The sequence below is a fragment of the Neopelma chrysocephalum genome, unplaced genomic scaffold (genome assembly GCF_003984885.1).
Source record: "Neopelma chrysocephalum unplaced genomic scaffold, ASM398488v2 Primary Assembly neopelma1_59, whole genome shotgun sequence".
Lineage (NCBI taxonomy): Eukaryota > Metazoa > Chordata > Aves > Passeriformes > Pipridae > Neopelma > Neopelma chrysocephalum.
The window spans coordinates 14,652,849-14,672,161 of NW_020897714.1; the positions used below are offsets into that span (position 1 = coordinate 14,652,849).

The window sequence follows — 19,313 nt, forward strand, 5'->3', positions numbered from 1 at the left end:
ATAGTCAAATGCAGGTTTTTGTATTTTAGAATCAGGAACATCCCCTGGAAGTTACAGTGTTTGGTAGCTTTAATTCTGACTGAATCACTTTTCTGTGTGAATTGGTTCAATGGGTTAAATGCCATAGAAATGTTTGTCTCCAGATCCTGGCTACCCTTATTGCAAATTAAGTTCAGGTCTGTCTTTTTTTTTTTGCCTCTTTTTTCTGGTGACAAATAGTATAATAGATAGCAGCACAAACATTTAATCCACTTGTCATCTTGACAGGTGGGGGTAGAGGAACCTTGGTTGTGTATTCTCTGTGGATGTTGTGTCATCAGGGGTCTGTGATGCCATGTCAAAACCAGCACACTCTAACAAAGCAGTTTAAAACAGTGGGACTGTGCTGTAAAATATCTTATAGACTTCTTTTTCCTTCAGAAAGAAACCTTTGAAGAGGAAGCAATGGTTAATATACGTTTGATACAGGAAACATATCAGATAATAAAATTGCAAGTTAAACGATGCTGATATTTAAACCTTCAAACTTTTCTTACCTTTATACTATTGCACAGATGTAGCTAACAGCCTGTCAGCACAGCGACCCAAAAGAGCTTGTCATTTTCTAAGCATTGCTGCTTGGAGGAGCAGACACAGTGCGTGAAGGCAGTTTGTTTGCATGTGCTAAAGAAATCCTTGCTGGGGTTAAGAAGCAGCTTAGCCCCTCAGTGATCTGGTGCAAGCCAGGACTGTGCTGGCGACTGACGCGTCGGGCTGCCCTGCGTTGGACAACTGTCACGCTGCCACCACTCAGTTCCTCTGATTGGGTACTCGCAGCGACTGATTAAAAATGCTGATGCCGTTTCTGTGATCCTTTCCACTTGGAGGAGAAATCTCTTATGCCCACCTCTAGGATGTAAGTAATGGTGAAAAGATGAAGATGAAAACAGTGCGGTGTGAGTGACTGGAAACCCAGCAGTCTGGTTTAGCTGCAGTGTTATGTAGGAGTCGTCTTCAGACTTCTTACCTTTGGTTTTTCAGCACAAACTGCTTGCAGGTTTTCGAAGGCTGTGAAAGGACCTACCGTTTTTGTGTTAGTGTTTTCTGTGTATCATCATATCACCTTGCTTTTTCCCTGGACAGCTGTGTTCAGAGCTTCATGTGGAAATCTTTCTATTGAAGAGAGATAAAAAGGATCCTTAATCTGATTCTCTTTGGATCTTTCTATTTTTATGGTAAGTGCCAGCATATATTGGCTGAGCATAGCTTCTTTGCTGCAGTGCTCGTGCTCTCTCCCTCTCCTCTCCCTCCCCCCTTCCCATCTGTTTTTCTCCCCCTATATTCTTAGATAAGCCTCGTGACCTTCAGTTAATATCTCATCATGATTTTCAGCATCTTGATAACAGATGCTGGCTAAGTAAAATACAAGTTTTCTCTTTATTTTGCTCTTTCCCTTCTCTGACCCGGAGCTCTGAAGTATTGATTGCAAACTGAGTACTGCCTCTTTGTCCTTGAAACGGGAGGCTTGAGCATTGCTCCTGATTGCCTGTGGCAGCAATGGGATACAGTTCTGGGGAACTGCAATAGAGATTGGTTAAAGGTGACTGACTCATTTCTCTAGGTCTGTACCGTCACACTGGAAGGGCACAGAAATCCCCTGCTTGTCTGGCCATCTAGAAAACTCTGAAGCCCCTCAATGTTCAAGTGTGGGCATACATGTGGTTTGAACGGGTATTTGCTATCATTGGCATGGAACAGGTTGGCTCTTTCAGCATTTTCAATATAAGCCTATGTCATCAGGTGTTTGTAAGTTGGACCTTTTGTATCTTACAAGTGCATACTGGCTGGGACAAGAAGTTACAGAATAGACAATCTAATAACCCTCCTCCCTCTCTGGTCCATACGGTTGCAAATTCTTAGCTTTTTGAGGTGCTTCTACATCTCTGTAGTAGGAAAGAAGTGAATTTAGATGCCTGAAAATCTGTGCTGGCTTGATTTGTGCTCTAAGCTATTTTAACAGCTCTGATTTTGTGAATAGGAAAGGTTGTTATTTAGACCACAGCAAACTGTGCCCTTAGCTTTTTTTTTCCCCTAGTTTGTTGCGAGATTTAAAGTAAATGCAAGTATACAGTTTCTGGTAGATAGATATCTTCCTTTGCTTTTGGTATGAGAAAAATGCAAAAGTATTTTTTTTAACTTAAATGTGTTTCATGCTGTGAATCCATTATGTGGATTGACTACGCATAGCCCTTACACACTGCAGGAATAATAAAGACTCTGCTACCTCTTCAAAGGTCTGCTGAAGGCATAGATATAACCCTGGCTAAAACTCATCACAGGGTGGTCTGACTTCAAGGAGGGCAAAGAGGCGATGTGCCCTTATACCTTTATTTTACTGAGGTAGGATAAGAATAAAGCTTTTGTTCTGTCTCTGCATTGCCTTTTCTGGGTTTAAGCAAGAGATATGCTGATGTCTGGGAATTGTTTTCTTTGTTTAATGTAGCTTACATTGTGGGTTAATAAAACAATTTTGTTCCTTATTTATCCTGTAATTCAGAGAGTTTCGCTCACATAAGCTGATTAGTTCAACAGAGTTTGTGTACCTCCTTTCCCCTCCCAAATGAGTAAAAACTTTCAAACACTGCTGTTATTTTCAATACCCTTCATTTCTTTTCTGTACTTGGGTGTAATGTCTGGTTGTATTGACAAGTATGTATGAGTGTGATGGAGAAGGGAGGAACCCAGGTCAGGCAATTGCAAGAGGCACTGGTGGGAGGAGGCTTACATGGATCTGCAGGTAGGGGACTTCATGGTGCAGTGAGGTACCTGCTGCATTGGCTTCACAAAAAGCCATAGTGGCCAGCACGTAGCCCAGATGTCAGTGGTCCAAGTCATCTCCCCAGTCAGATCACACATTTTGATATCACATAGTACCCAGCTGATCCTGGTGCAGCTGATCCTGAGCCTTGTTTCCCTTCTAACTGATGTGGTGAGAGCATGCTGCAGACCTGCCTCCCTCCTGCTCTAGTATGGAGCAGGTCTGTTCTGGCAACTGTGCAGCTCAAGGAACTGTTTAAAAACGTTTACTTCTAGAGCAGTCCTCCATACTGCTTACTACAGAAGGGCTTTAGCACTATGTCAGGTCTATGTGTAATTTATTTTTTTTAAATCAGTTACAAAGGTGCCTGAGTTCATTCTCTTCCAGCTTCAGTGAGTGCTGACATAATGACAGCAGCAAAGAAACTTTTTGCTGTGGAAGGAGACCAACAGGGTTCTTGGTAACACACACGGAGAAGCAGTCCCGAGTCCTTGAAGGTTGTGACATTGCCTTGGAGAAGCTGGACTTGGGCTTTTCTTGATTAAATATAGCAAGTAATTGTGTGTGTGCATTGCACTTGGAACTGTTTATTTTGTTCCATATAAAACTACTGTAAATTTAAAAAACAAGAAGGTTTTCAAAATACATGCACAACCTAAATAATTCTGAAGATCACAGAGTTAAGTATCAGGCAACATCTTTTCATTTTTATAAATATTACTGTAAAATCAGCTATTCCTGTGCCTTAAAGTAATCTACATTCTTAAATCACATTTAATCAAAAGTACTGTTTTCACTAAAAAATTACTAATGTTTAAGTAAGATTATCTAGCAAAGGCTAATTTTTAACCTAAATGCATAATCATATCTGTCTTTTCCAATAAAATTTTAGAAGCCAAAGTGCATAATGTAATGTGTTTTCTCAATAACCTTGAGGCAAAAGGAAGGGAGGAAAAAGATCCCGAAGTATTTTCTCTGGTTTAAACTGCATGAGCTTGCAATGGGATGTTTACATTCGGAACCTGACATCTGTGTACTGCAACTGAGAAGTCTATGCATCTAAAATCCTTGCCAGCACATCCTGTTGCAGGCTAAGGGCTTGAAAAATAAAGATACAATCCTCTGTAATACAATCCTCTGTAAAAGCCTTGGGAGATAGTGAAATTCCCCAAATTACACAAAATTCAAGTAGGTGGATATGCGGTTTGCTTCTTGGGAATTCTATGAATGCCCTGACAGGAAATGCATGCATAGTGCTTCCTTGTTTCACAGCATGGTGTCATGTTAATTCCTTTGCAGGGTGGCTGAAGACTGCATAGAAAACAACTGCAGGGAAAAAAAAAAAAGCTCTATTCCTTAGCCAGCCAATATCACCCAATGGTCTGATGAAGTCACTGCATTTATTTTTTTTTTTACTGTGTATGTTCAATATGCATTCTTCACTCCACTTGTCTGTAGAAGGAAGTCCTTTGAAGTTTTATGCTCCACAAATGTTCAACCATATACATCTAGATTGTCAATATAAATGGGTTTGTTTTTACAGAAAGCTTGCTCATTTATCCATACTGCTTCAATAATTTTATACTTTCCGTCTGCTCATATCCTTTCTGACAAAAGCTATACAAGCTGAAGAATGCAGGCAGTAGACTAGCCATGCCCCAACTTCCCTCTCTGCCCCAGACTGCAGAGTAATACTGGAATATGCACGATGCAGAGCTGAAGTCATCAGTACCAGGCAGTGCTCTGGCTAGTCATTTTTTCAAAGTTCTTTATGAAAAGAGTTTACAAATGTTTTCAAAGGTAATGTGGTACATTGTATTTTAACAAAGCACATGTAATTGTAAGTTATAGTATACATATTCTATTCATATATTGCATGTTATATTAACTGTGGTTTTACTTGGCTGTTTCTTCCTACATACTGACCCATGAATGAGCACATATGGATAATCCAAAGGTGACTGCAACTTCTAGACTTTTTCTGTTATTCACAGAGCTGATTTTTAAGGTGTTCCTGAACACAGAATCTCACTTTGTCTGCAGATTTTGTCCAGGATGATTTTGTCCAGGACTTTATAGCTCTAATATTGCAAATTTTAACAATCTGTCTCCATACGTCTTGAGACTTTAGCAGGTGAGCTCTCTTCAGTCCAATTGCTACTTTCACAGTTCATGGATGTCTGGAAATCCTGTGTGTGAACACTGTGCCACATAATCTGCCACAAGTTTAGTGCTTTTGGAAAGTATTAGGCAGGGTGTTTGTGTGCTACATGTTTTCTCTGTATCTGTGGGGAAGGATTAGCTTTCAGGCATTGTTATATGGGTCTTGTGTCTCCTGTGTCTGCTGTGCATATGCTGCCCTCTTACGCCTGTCATATCTCAGGAAGGGATTGCATTTTCTGCATTTACACAACTGCATAGTGCTTGTGTCGATCTGTCTGATTCCTCATGGAAACTGGCATTTTAGTTCATGTCGTGCAGATTTGCTCTTATATAATTTCTGCATAGGAAATACTGGACAATAAATACTGGAGTTCTTCTGTAGGTTAAAGAACTTTCTCCTACAACAGTCACAAATATGTTGTTCCACACTCAATATGGTAACAGTGGAGCAGCATTAGGCCTGCTTGCCTTGAGAAATATTGAAGGCTTGAAGAGTTCCTGAGGGACCAGTCTTCCTTTAGCACCTGAACATAAAATGTAATGAAACATTTCAAAGGCAAAATGTTTACTTTCTTGCAATTGTAGAAACATTTGTAGGCTTTTCTGGTGGAAGATGTAGAGAAGGCAAAACTCTATCCTAAACTGACCTAACCAGGGTTAAGTGTTCAGATTCTGCTAATGTGACATTATTAGAATCAAGAACTTTACATTGTTCTGTTTGCAGTATAAAGGGAAATAATAATCTGGTTAAGAGTTATGGGTTATTTCCTCAGTATCCCAGTGAAAGAGATCTTTGCATTGGAGCAGGTAATTTCAGCAGCGTTTCAATCTTTATGAATAACAACACTGAACAGGATGAGTATCACTGAAGCTGCAATCAGATCCCCAAATAGGGAAGGTAAAGGTGTACAACTTTCTTTATGTGGATAGATTTTATTCTAGGAGAACACAAATCTGAGACAATGTTTTCAGAAAAAGCCTCATTTTCCGAAGAGCTGTATGTAGATGCTAATAATGCTGCAAGACCAGTCTCTGAAAATAATTTCCCTTTACCACCTCACGAGGAGATACAGCAAGCACACCTCCAAGTGGGCCTCCAAATCCAGCTCTGAGAGAAGACTAGTTCCCACCAGATGGTGAAGTTTGAACATGAGTTTAGAGATTTCCAGAGTTGGCATTTGTAATCTGATTGTCCAAAGGCAGGCTGTCCAAAACTTTTGCACAACTCGGTTCCTCAAAAAACCCATACTACCCATAAATAAATATTTTTTAAAAGCTAAACCAAATTAATTCTGAATGCGTTCCCTGGAAAGAGTATTGGTGTTACCTCTTTTTTGTTTCGTGTCAAGACCTGAGCTATCAGGTCATCTCTGTGAGATTAGACACATCTGGCATCATAACAAGAACCTTTTTCAAACAGTTGATATTCAGATTGACACCAGCCAGGATTAAGGACATGTCCAGGATTAGAGACACATCATGCTGGCTGAAAGGGTGTTCTAAAATTCCAAGATTATGAAGGTATTGATGTTGATTGTAGGAGATGGGCTCCTCATGCTCTCTGCACAGGTAGAATACCAGAAGTTTGCACTTCTAAAGGGTGATTTGAAACATGTCTAAGAGAGATGTCCCAAATATTCTTTAGGAGCCTATTGCTGTTTAATAGAAAGATAGAAAGAGTAGGCTTCTGTATAATTTATCTGTAGGGTTTATGTAACTACTGCTGGGAGATTGTTAAAATAGATGCCCATATCAGAACAGCTTTTTTAACTAACTCTGTTTGCTCTTGTTGTAGCCGCCTGCAGTATTGACATTAATTTCTTATTTTATATGGTGCTTACAGCCTTCAAATATAGAAAAATGATTCTACCTCCCTTCGTTTTTGGAGGAGGAAGTTAATTAACAAAATCACTTGAGAAAAGAAAGACACAATCTCCTTTGAGCCAGTTTTCTATATGGAAAGGCTAGCCTAGTGATTAGCTGTCTTGGATCACCAGGAGATATATTTCGATTTTTTGACGAAAGAGTTTTTCATTAAAATTAAGCATAATACTTTATACATGATGTATTAGACCACCAGACTTTTTTTAAATGAGCTTGATACTTCTGGGAGAATCACTTCCTATAAAATGTCAACTGAAATCCAGACCTTTGTGAAGTCCATTGTGTCCATGTATCCTGGCAGACATGCAACCTCTCTACATGTTGTTCATTTCTCCCCCAGGCTCAATTAAGTTCTTTTCTTGTTTGTGCTCTGTGTCACTGTCTCTTTCACTGTTTTCCCTTAACATGTACTTTTTTGTCTTTTCACATATTGATTTTCCTTCACTTTTTTCTTAGTTTTGGTTTTCTTTTGTTGGTTATTCTTTGTTCTTCATAGAGATAATATCTGCGTTAGGTTTGTTGCTTGGGTTTTGGTTTTTTTTCATACTGGTTTTCCTCTTAATTTCGTTTGATTGGTTGGTTGTTTTTTTGGTGGTTTGGTTTGGGGGTTTTTTGCTTGAGAGGGAGCTGTTGCTTTTTGTTTTGTTTCGCTTTAACCATACTAGTTGCTATCCTATGCTGTGTTTCATCTAGGCAGAGCACTGCTTACTCTGATTCAGTGCCTAAGGAAAAGCAAATATTGTCTTTTCTAAATTAAGAGCTTGGGCAGTAGTCCCAATATATTAGGAAGCGTGCATGGAAAAATGGAGAACAGGAGGCAATGATAAACAGGTTTAGCAGGACAAAAGGGCTGGAACCTAAGAGCCAAGTGAAATGTCAGCCTCGTTAGCATAAATACTCTTTTCCTTAATGGGGTAGGAAAATAGTATATTCTGTAGTTGTGGAATCTGAGATCAAAGAACATAACAAGAGGAATTAGGCAGCTGATACTGGTCTGAGTTGTTTCAACCTCTCTGCAGTTTCATGCAGGCAACACTGTTTCAGTTTATGCTTAATGTTTTTGACGCTATTGCCATTAAAATTCTTTATTTTAGATGAGAAGGAGAAAATTAGTTAAGTTCGGTGCTTCTCTGCCCTCAGGAGAAGGAAAAGAATTACCTCTTTTAATTTCTTATTGTCCTTTGTTCCCATAGGAACATCTGCAGCATTTGATTTTTCTAACCTGTCATTTGGACAAACACTTCCAGAATTAGATTGAGGGAAATTCCTGATCCAATTTAAATTAAATGTGGGGTAGTCAAGTTTCTACCCATAAATTTATTTTTGTTTTATATGATGCTGGGTGTTGCTAATTCTAGGTGTTGCTCTGCCTCTTTATGTTGACCACCAGATCATCTTAAACATAAGAAGTTCTTTCTAGCTGGTGAAATTGCTGTTAAGCCATAAACAGAACTTCCTTATCTTCCTTTATAACGTAGAATTTGTGATGTAGAAATGCCTTGACAGATGCCTTGACAAAAGATTGGATAACCTTCTGCTTCAGCATGCTTCGTGAACTTTACTTCGTTTACATTTCTAATAATAATAGACTCTGAACTGTTCTGATTAATACATTATGGTATAATTCTGACGATGCAAACAAGTTTTGTAAAGTCTACATCGGTACTCAATGTCCCATGGTGAAGCTGTTACTGCAACTTATCATTGCACTATTTTCAGATGGAACAGTTCTCCAAAAAATGTATGTATTCTTATGTGGGGAAAAATACTGCTTTATTTTCTTTTTTACCTAAAACTCAGTGTGACTCAATCATTTTGTGATTAGTACATTATGTTACCATACCACAACCTAGTATATTTGTGACAAAATTTAGGTCTAAATTATCCAGTTGCTTTCTGTAAAACTCAATCGGACCATCATTCAAGTAACTCTTTCTCTGCAGTTTTAATTCTGCCTCTAATTTTTCAGCTTCTCTCTCTGATCTTATTTCTTGCAATTCTCCATTCTGCACTTCTACTTCTGGCTGGACCTCTTGTCCTTTGACTCTCTTCCAGGCTCTGCACCGTTCCCCATACAGCATTTCTTTTTCTGCTCCTTCTGTTCTTTACCTGCTCCTCAAGGCTATTTCTGTGCCCAGGTGTCCCACTCAGATACTCAGTCCTAATCTGTGAAAAAATGTGCTCAGACCACTGAGTTGTGGTGCTCCAGCAGTGCTTGTTGCACATGTCAGCATTCTTTGCAATAGCAATAAAATAGTCTATGAATTGTTTGTGAAACAACGCAATAGGGGTTTAAAGGTGACATTGCAATGCAGAAGTAGGGTCTCAGGTTTCAATATGATAATCTTGTTTCCTGCCCTTAAGGTACTTTGATCAAATTGAAATTTAATATATGTTGCAGTGAGGAGGGATGATAGGTCTGTGCTTATCCTGATGCTCCTCGTGTGAGATTCATTGCTAAATGGTATCATCTCTGCTCATAAGTTATGTTGAGAAGGGAGATAGTGAGGAAGACAGGTTCAGGATGTGTACTTCATTTCAGTCTCAAGAGAGAGAAGAGGAGAGACGTGGCACAGATTCACTGATTTTTTTTTTTTGACATTTTGCTTCAGGATCAGACTGTGATGAAAGAAACTTTATGTGTCTGGGAACTGCTGTGTGCTTTCAGCTATCATGTGATAGCATCGCAATTATTGCACAGAAACTTGTTTATTGTCAAATATTTAAGTGTCTCACTCGAGATCATACAGAAACGTATGTTTTGGTTGAACCTAGGACTCTTGAAACCTGAGCCAGTACCCTGCCCATGCCAGGCTAGCCTGTTTTTCCACAGTGATGGTATAGGGGAAATGGAAATTCTGGTACTAACAGATCATACTAAATAAGCTACATTCAAATACATAAGGTCAAGAAGAAAACATTTAATCTTTTAGTTTCTAAAGCAGGTAAAAGTCCTCAGAGAAGTTTTAACAAAGAAAAAAATATCATATTGTTACAGAATGTGGAGTAATATTTAGGATATTTACTAAATAGCTTTGATAACATTGCAGCTTGTCATTGACTGTCTAAAAATTCCCAGTTGTTTGTTTTCCAGGACATACCATGAAGTCTGGTTAGTTTTTTATGTGCTCTGATTGCAGTACACTCCAGGCTAAGTAACTTGTAATTGATGTGGTGTTTCTCCTTCACTGTTGTCAAACATATGTTCTCTTTTCTGTATAGACTCCAGGGGAAAACATGTTCTGAGGCCATATTGTTAGCACTTACATTTTTTGAACAGCATTTTTAGAAACATCTGTAAGTCTGTCAATCAGTTTGATGCTATGGCTTTGTGAGTACTTCATTGCATTCTTGGGTATTAGCACTGCTAGTTTGATTTTACTGAAAGCCATGGGAGGATGAAGTTTTGAGCATTTAAAAATTATTAAATGAGAGAATTTTGGTTGGCTGTATTTATGTGTTATCCTAGAGACTTTACTAATGTGTTCACATGCAGTTTTCACTGAATTAGCTTTGTTTCTTTTTATTTTCCTTGTGAAATATTTCATTCTGTCTCATAGTTAGTGTCTATGGTCCAAACCAGGCTCCAAACAAAAACCAAAACAAGTACTTCTTGTTATTTGTATTTTTATGGCAATCACCACAACTTCTGCTAATGTCCAGATGGCAAATAATTATTCTTCATGGAAACTGTGAGTTGAGATGATATTATTTCCCTTGCCAATATTGTCTGTTCTTATTACTTTGTAGATAAAGAGCTGAGATTTTTGGTGTGAAAGGGAGAAACACTTATTAGCTTAGGATCCTGAATCTGAAACATCGAGGGCATGATTTTTTTCCATATCTTTAGCACATTATAGAATTTCATATAATCAAAATAAACTTCAGTGGATACTGACTTTGCTTAATCAGGTGTTCTCTTCTGGGTGCTTGGACAGTGACATGCACCCACTGAAGTCACTTCCTTAGCAGCACTGAAGGCAGAGGTGGACATGCAATCAACCTTGAATTAAAAATAAAATTCTTTGAATCTGATACCAATATTTGTCTTCATACAGTTTCAAATTGTGTATCTATACAGTTTTCCCTGTGCATGGAGGTGGAGCAGAGGCCAGGTGGGGCTGATTCCTATTGCAGAAGTGTCCATCCTAAGTGCACACCGAGGATGAAAAATTCTGTGTGGTCTGGAGTTAAAACCCGTATCCTATTGCATAAGCACAGAAGTGCTGAGTGTATTTCACAGATGCAGCCTTAATCCTAGCACTTCTTAGACACTTGATACTGCAAACTCAACAGCCTTCTGATATAGTTGTATTATATGGCAACACCCAAATATTTTAAAAGACTATATAAAATCCAGAATTTTCATCCTCTGATATTGACAAAAAACATTGGCTGTATATGTAGGACAGCTATTTGAGAACTTCAATTTTCTTCTTCCTTGTCTTGAGCATAGTGGGAAGTCAGCTTGGTAGCCATGGCTGTCATTCCAGGGCTGGTAGACCAGCCAGAAGGGGAAAGTGCACCTTTTGCTATAAAGCTCCCTAATCTGTGGAGGGTAGTTTAGTGGACCAAAGTGTCTTCTACCGCCACAGACCTTTCTATCTTGCCATTAGGGTAATTCTTCCTTCTTCATGATGTGATGTGACTGCTAGCCATGGGAACCCAGGAGAGCAGATCTCTTCTACCATCACAGTGACCCCGTTGAGCTATGAGGGGCAAATACGGGGGAAAAAACACCACATCTATTCCTGAGAAAAAAAAATAATTAGGCAGCCTATAACTTTAGGTAATCTTTTTTTTTTTTACAGTAATATCTCTCATAGATAGATGGATAGATATTGATAGCACACAACTTCAAAATTGACTAGTGCTTTTCTGTAGCCAAGATTTTCCAAAGCCTGAAATATTTAATGTTCTCCCTCTGAATTTCCAGCAAAGTTGCTTTTAAATTTACCAGAGCAGATGTCCCAAGACAGAAATGGCATTTCAAATTTTGAGACAGCTGTGTTTGTATGTGTGTGGCTAGTGATTTTATAGCATATTCACTGATGTGGTTAATACTTTAAAGCTGCTTTTTAAAAAGAAAAATCAATGTTGATTAGCTATTATGTGAGCACAAATTCCATCTTTACAGTTTTGGTGTTATAAGTAAATCCAATTAAATTGTGAAAGTGTTTTCATTCCACCTCATTAACATAGTTTTTAATAAAAGACTTAATACAAATAGTAAAATTGCGAGTGATCAAGTAAAAAAAAATTCAAAAATCTTATTTTGCCCTAAGTGTCATGAATAAAGCAACTAATACTTTGCTCATATGTCTTGTTTCAGAAGCTTTGCCAGCATCTGGCAAAGATGTCACAGAATGGCACCCTACAATGCCTGTGGCTTTGTGGTAGTTTGTCACCTGCATTTTGCTGTCCCAGGGAAAGAACAAGAATTGCATTTAATACATAATCCCAGGAAAGTGCCTGACCCTGTCTCTCTTCAGTATACACCTTACTCTGACTTCAGCCGAAGGAAAACCACGAATTAATTTTTAAATAATTTCTTTTGAGTGGATGTAACAGTGGAAATATCATGGGCTTAATATATTCTGAAGCCAAAGAGAGTTGCAGAGCTCAGGAAACAGTAGGGATGTTTCTTCAATCATTGTTTATCACTTAAAAGCGTAACTAGAATGCATCATTTAAATGTTTTTACATGTAATCACACTTACAATTGCATGCTAAAAATACTGATGCTCAGAAGGTGGAGGGAGCCAACTGCATAAATAGAAGCATGGAGAGCAAGATGGTAGGTTTACCTAACTATAATGGCAGTTTTAAGGAAGCAAGCACCCAATTCTGTGTCGAGGAAATAAGAGACATTGATTTCCATTAAAGGATGCATAAAATGTTTGTTTTCCCATCCCATTGCCTTTCAGCATAAGCATGAACTTAGTTGATCTAGGACAAACCAGGTTTGCAACCTTCAATAACTAAGCAAAGGGCCACTTCTGTGTTGAATTTCATGCTTTGTAAAAGTCTGGAAAAGTTCTTCCTTACTCTTCATGTGAAAAGTCTGACATGCCACTAATAGTATAGCCTGCTAACTGTCAGATGCTGAGCACTTTGGCGCAATGTTAATCCTCTGGGCTTACTGTTGCCATTTTGCTGAGCAAGCTCAGACTACATGTGCAATAAAATAATTCAAAGACAGGTGCTTTCAGTAAATGTAGTTCTGCAAGAGACATTGCAGATCTTCTAATCTTGTAGGAATCGATGTAATTGAAAATCTTTGAAAAAGTGGTACAGAGTCCAGCGCTGCAGTTTTTCAGGAAATCAACTGTAAGTAAAAATGCATGCTTTCCATTTTCATTGTGCTCTTGCAAAAGTAGTGCCTGGCTCTGGCAGAAGCTGTTGCTCATCTGTATTCAGCAACGTCCCAGTAGCTGGAATTTGCAGCATAACAGTGATACCTGTCCAGTTGATTTTAGGATAAGTTGACCAAAATAAATTTTTAAAAATTCAGAGCCTAGTCTGGTGCAATATTTTTGATTTTAGTCACATCTTCCTTAATGGACTGGTATCAGTTTTTATAAATCACATTGTATTATTGTGGAAGTTTTAGTAAATGATCTGTACAAATAACAGTAGCAGGGAATGAGTGAAAGCAAATGAGGTTTGTCCAGTTCCTACTTGTCACATTAAAAGCACCCTAGTTTCACACTTTTGCTTAATTTGTCTGCTTCATACAAAGATAGTAAGAATTGAGAGAAGATTTTTGATTTTTGTGCAAGCATGTGATGTCTAGCACCTGGGATTCTGGCATATTAAATCCTGTTGGGAACTAAATAAAGTTTTGTGCCCTGTGCAGACTTCTAAGCTCCTAATATTTTTTTAGTCTGTTTTGGGTAATGTCAAAGTTCTGACATTCCTTGCTGAAAGTCCCAAATAATACCAAGGTCGGCACAGTAGTCTGTGCAGTGTGGACAGGGATCAAGCCACTCTGTGTCTGGTTTGGATGATTGACGTTCACCTTAAGTAGAAATTCTTTGTGGAGCTGAGACATGAAATATCTCCTAATTTTATGCAATTTTTTTACTAATTCTGATTTCTGGTATTTGAAGAGGAATGCTGCTGCTAATGCAGAAGTGAATGGCAGTAACAAGTGGAAGTATGAACAAGGAGTAGCAGGATTAAGAATTTTCTCAGCACAGTTTGCAGTTTCTGAGCAGCACAGATATATGGAACTTGATGCTGGGTCTTTATGAGGATGTTCAAGAAATCAGGTATACGGGAAACAGGCAGAGTTGGATTTTTCTCTTGCCCACACTGAGAGGGTAACTGAGAGGGGCTGTTAGCTAGCAGTTATTCATGGTGATGATTTAGTTTCACTCCATAGGTCAATCCAGCCTCCTGGAGACTCTGGGACTCCTCCTGGTTTAAGGAGCAACCCAGTCACCTGGACAGCCCTAGAGGCAGGACATTTTCTGATCCGTGCAATCATAGTCTGCATGGAGGAGTTACCTGCTGTGGAGACAGTGCATGAGGCTACATAATTCAGGACTGTGTTATTTTATGTTTAAATAGACTTTTATATTCCTCAGGGTTAAAAAATAAAGGGACAGTGGGGAGGTTTTTTTCCCCCTTCTCTTTAGAAAGAAACATGTTTTATTTTAAAGAGAAATCGAAAGTAGAAGACAATGAACTAGGTTAGGAAGCATGTTTTAACACAGCATTTGCACAGAAAAGTTGCAGAAGTGTGAATGAGGATCAGATGTAGTTTAATGAAACTTGCATTTTTTCACTGCTATAAAGCTCTAGCTTTTCCTTGAGGTATGTTTTTCTCTTTCAGAACCAAACTCAAGTCAGTGCAGAAAAAAATAATTAGGTAATTACAGTCAAACAAATGGTCTAAATCTTCACGTTGTAGTCACAGAAGACCCATGGATTTTATGAGCTCTAAAATCTACATTGAGTTTGAAGGCTAAATTACTAGAAATTAACAATTCCTTGCTTAAAGTTTATGGAATGATCATCTAAGAAAATAAAAACTTAGATGCTCTTTTACTTTAATAGTCTTATTTCAGGATCATTAGATAGAAGTTGCCCTGAATTAATGAACAGTTTAATTTGACAATTAATTTTTATTGTGAGACATTCACTTGCAGACAGAAAGAGCTCCTTTATTCTAGCTAGCTGAATCCCTGGATGTGTATGTGTTGGTTATTGGAGATAAAGACCTTGACAATTTTGTTCACACACTGCTAACTTCATTCAATTGTCCTCTGTATCATGGTGTGCAAACTATGCTATGAATTTTAACGGAGAAGAGCAGTTATTCTGTTTTCTATGGACCAAAACCTGTGTGCTTCCAGATTCCTAAAGAAAACTAATCTTAAAATTTTTCATCCAGTTCTAGCTCTTGTGCATTTTCACAGCTAAAAGGGACACAGCTTCAGTGGGCTTAAGTCAGCACGCTTCTAGTGCACAAACCTCAGGTGTTACAGTTTATGTTCAGAGATGATCTGATTTAGCCCATAATTGTTCATGTTGCAGCTTTCAGGAGATTAAAATGGGGCAATGCTTAATTCAGGATTGAAGTGGGGAGTGTTCCTTGCCATGGTTACATGTGTGACCTTGTAACAGTAGGGTCTGTGAGGAAATCAGAAACAAACAGAAAAGATGATTCTAGCATAGCATGAAACTGAGAAGAAAGATGTTCATCTCTAGAGCTATTTATGCTGACCATGCTTAGTTGAGACAGTCCTAACATTTGCTTACAGCCCACAGGTGAAGCTACCTTAGCAAGAGCAAAAGCACCATTCAGACTTGGGCTCAGTGCTGATTCATTCCTGTGCAAACATAAATTAATTTGAAGAGAATTTAAGTATTATCACAAGGAAGCTAGACTTTTTTTAATTTTTTTTTCCCCATAGCCATTATGCAATATTATCCAAAACAAGGTTTGGATTGTATCTCTCACTTTATTTAGCATTTTCATTTTTATACCATCAGGTGTAAAAATAAACACATAGAGGCAAACCTGACACTAAAAAATTGTGATAAACCTAATAAACAAAAACATTTTCTTCCCATAAACATCTTAAAGTATCTACAGAAGACTTACACATTTTTATATATCTGCTTATGCAGTGAATAAACTAAAACAAGCGAGAAAAGTGGAAGACAACTATAGAGTTTTAAAAATACTGAAATCCCACACCATGACCTTATCACAATCATAACTAGATAGTATAAGAAATATAAAATACGAGTTCTAGTTTCAAGACAAAGGGTCTTAAAAATTGTTTAAATTAATGTTTTTGAAAATCTAGATTAGGGGAGTTATAGTCCTCTAGCATTTCTCAAAGCATTTCTGATGAAAACTGCTTTTTTTCAAACTTCTCTCTTTGACTTTAAGAAATAATTTGGGGTGATAATTTTGAAACAAATTTCCCATGTATATGATGTTGGTTTGCAACTTTCCAAAGAAAGAGAAAACAAAATATTAGATTTAGGCAAGAAATACAGGTAGCAGTGAAAGAATGTTTGAACTGTTTAATGAAGCTCCATGTGAGATGTGTCTAGATCTATAGGATTTTAGAGGGAGATCCTATACCCACTAGGATGTGATACATGGAACAATCAAGGAGTCTTGTCAGTGGGATCCAACAACTGGTTCAGTAAATAGTCTCTTTTTCAGGAACTCATCCTAAGTGTAGCAAGAAATTTATCTGATTTGAATCAGCTTCCAAGACAGCCTGCAGTGTGTGCTTGCTTCTGAAAAGCTGTAGTGCAAACCAACCAGACTCCTTACCCTGCTCTTGAAACCCAAGTCCAGAGGAGCTGCAGGGACTCTACGCAGCCTGCAGACTAGGGGAAAAAAGCACTGGCTTGGTGGACTTCTGTCCACTTTGGTTAACTTGTGTTATATTGAGAGAATTTATTTGAGTTCTGTTATCCAGAGATAATGAACACAGAGACAATCTACATTGCTGTTTGTTTCATCATCAACTTGGACAAAACTTCTTCACTAATACCACAGTTATATCAAACAGCATGAAACTGTGTTAGTAGCAGCATTATGACAAAACCATCCTAATATTTCTGTAGATACAGGAATATCCATAAATTTTAAATATGGGCTTCCTTGGGCTACTTTAATAGAAAGCAAATATTTTCAACCAAATGCACTGTTGGTAGATTTCTTTAGATCAATTTCATGTTACAGTGAGATCAGTATTTGGAACTGTAGTGAATCACTGAGGCTTTCTTTAATTATTTAACTGCTCCTTTATTTAAAATATTTTTTTCTGGAGAGAAACAGAAAATGAGGTAGCGGGCTGATCTCAGCATAGTGTATCTGGAGTATGGGAACCTTCTATCTGATTCTGCCAATATTTTCCATTTTGAGTTTCGGTCGTATCACTTGGGCCTTGCCTACTACTTTGCTGATTAAGCTCAGTAACAGCCATTGCTGTAGCTGCACCAGATCCATATAGCACATACAAGTGAGATGCAGCTTTTCATGTTCATCTTGTGCAGACCCACACTGATAACTAAAGCATAGGCAGCTCTTCATGTCTTATCTTCTTGTCTGTAAAATAAAGTTTGTCTTGTGGGAGAGGTTTAAAAGATGGATCAGCCAAAGTTTGGAAAGAGAGGATATTTGTTAAAAATTCAAAGGTGTAAATTTCTGTTGAAATGTACTTTGGTTCTACATTGAGGGGGAAATAGCAGAAGTTTGTTTAATTTAATTATTATTTAATTATCTGAAATAAATTCACCTGATCAGAGTTTAGCATCTGGAGTGGGCTATGGGAATGAGAATCTGAAGAAGGTCACTGGTGATGAAGCAATATGCAGTGTGCAGATTCAACACTGTATGCTGTGCTGAGTACAATCCTTGACTTGAAACTGGAGTTTATCACTTCACTTTTAGTGCATTTTAACTTACGTTTGCAAGTGAGTTAGAGAAATGGTCTGCTGTGCTGTCACACCAATGACATCCAAGAACTTCCTGAGCTTCTGATAAAAATAAATTGAAGGTCACTTTTTCAGATCAGCAGGCTTATCTCTAAGCTAGTGCGGTAAACTAAATTGACTGTGTATTTTGCAACGGCAGCAGAAGTTTCAGAAGAGCTGGAGTGTAGTGTCTCATCCACTGATACATTTGAGAGAACCCTGACTAAAAGCCATAAGATTTCCTTGATGTCTTAAAACTAACAAACCTCCAGAAAATGTGGGTTTGTTTTGACCTTCAACTTAATGTCTGAGCTATTCGGACAAGTTCACTCAGTCAGGTGCTGTTCATATCCATAATGTTGCTAACATCTCCATCCCTATCCTATTCTTTCTGACGAAGGCTCTGTCTTTGTCATACTTTTGTATTCTGAAGGATATATCCACTGGCGTGAGCAAGCAAAACAAGTCTTTTACAGCTGAAGCCTATTGCTAAAGTGTGAATGGATTCACGTTTTAATAAGGAGAATTATTCGAAGTATTGGTTGAGATTTTCTCAAATTCTGTTCTTTGCTTGAAAAAAGGGTAAAAACAGTCAGAGCAACAGTTTCCAGTTCTTGTACTACCATCTTGATACTTGACATAGCAGATGTCTCTGCTTCATCAGCACCAGCAAACTGCAAGCAAGGATTTGTGCCTTCTGCTTTAGCCCATTGCCCAGTCTGTGCAGGGCATAGCACTGGCTACTTTCCTGCCTGCTGAATATTCCTCACCATTGCTGCTGACCTCTGCTTGGCAGCGAGGGCCAAGTTATTCCCTATTTGTACTTTTCAGATGATGTAGAGGGGAAAGAACTGACACTGCGGATTTATGCTTGTTTTGCTCGGGACCACTGCAAAGCCTGACATTTCTGTTAGTTGGCAGCACTGATGAAGGGGTTTATTCCACAAGAGAGTGCTGCTACCATAGGGGCTAATTCAAAACATTTATTAATTTCCCAAAGTCAATTAAAAAATTAACATCATGACTCTTATCAGTGCATGCACACACAAAAAATAAAATCACTTGGAACATGGCACAGCTGACTGCTAGCTGATTTCTCTTCGTATGCTTAAAAGGGTGAGCAAAACAAAGGAGCGCATTTCCAGCTTCTTGTTGAGTATAACAGATATGATAAACTTATGTTTCATTTTTGGATAAGAGTTGATGGTTATTGCATTCATATTTCTGAAGCCTTGCTGACCAGCAAAGAGACACTTTCGAAATTTCCAAACAAGGCTTCTCCCCTGGGAAATGATTCCTCTCATTGATAGGGCAGCAAGGAAAGGGAGTTATGAGCAGTTATGCTTAAATCTTTTTTCCCCAACATTTAGTTGTGGCAAAAAACTGTGCTGAAGCTCAGGAAAAATGGTCCGTGATTTTTATCCTCCTACTTTTGCCGGTTTGGATGTTTTAATGTGTTGCCCTAGAGATAAAGATGGTTGGAGACATTATGGTAGCATTTACAGTGCAAAGATCA

General features: G+C 38.2%; 1 protein-coding gene across 6 annotated transcripts in view; it reads left to right on the plus strand.

The window, feature by feature from the left end:
• The first annotated feature begins 837 nt into the window (after positions 1–837).
• ANO4 (anoctamin 4) overlaps positions 838–19,313 on the plus strand; it is a 181,572-nt gene continuing 163,096 nt past the window's right edge. For 3 of the 6 annotated variants that reach the window (XM_027679992.1, XM_027679997.1, XM_027679998.1), the window contains exon 1: positions 884–1,214. The gene's annotated coding sequence lies outside the window, so the exon portion shown is untranslated. Of the gene's footprint in view, positions 1,215–19,313 lie in introns of all 6 variants that reach the window. The other 3 variants (XM_027679993.1, XM_027679994.1, XM_027679996.1) reach the window with 3 other exon arrangements.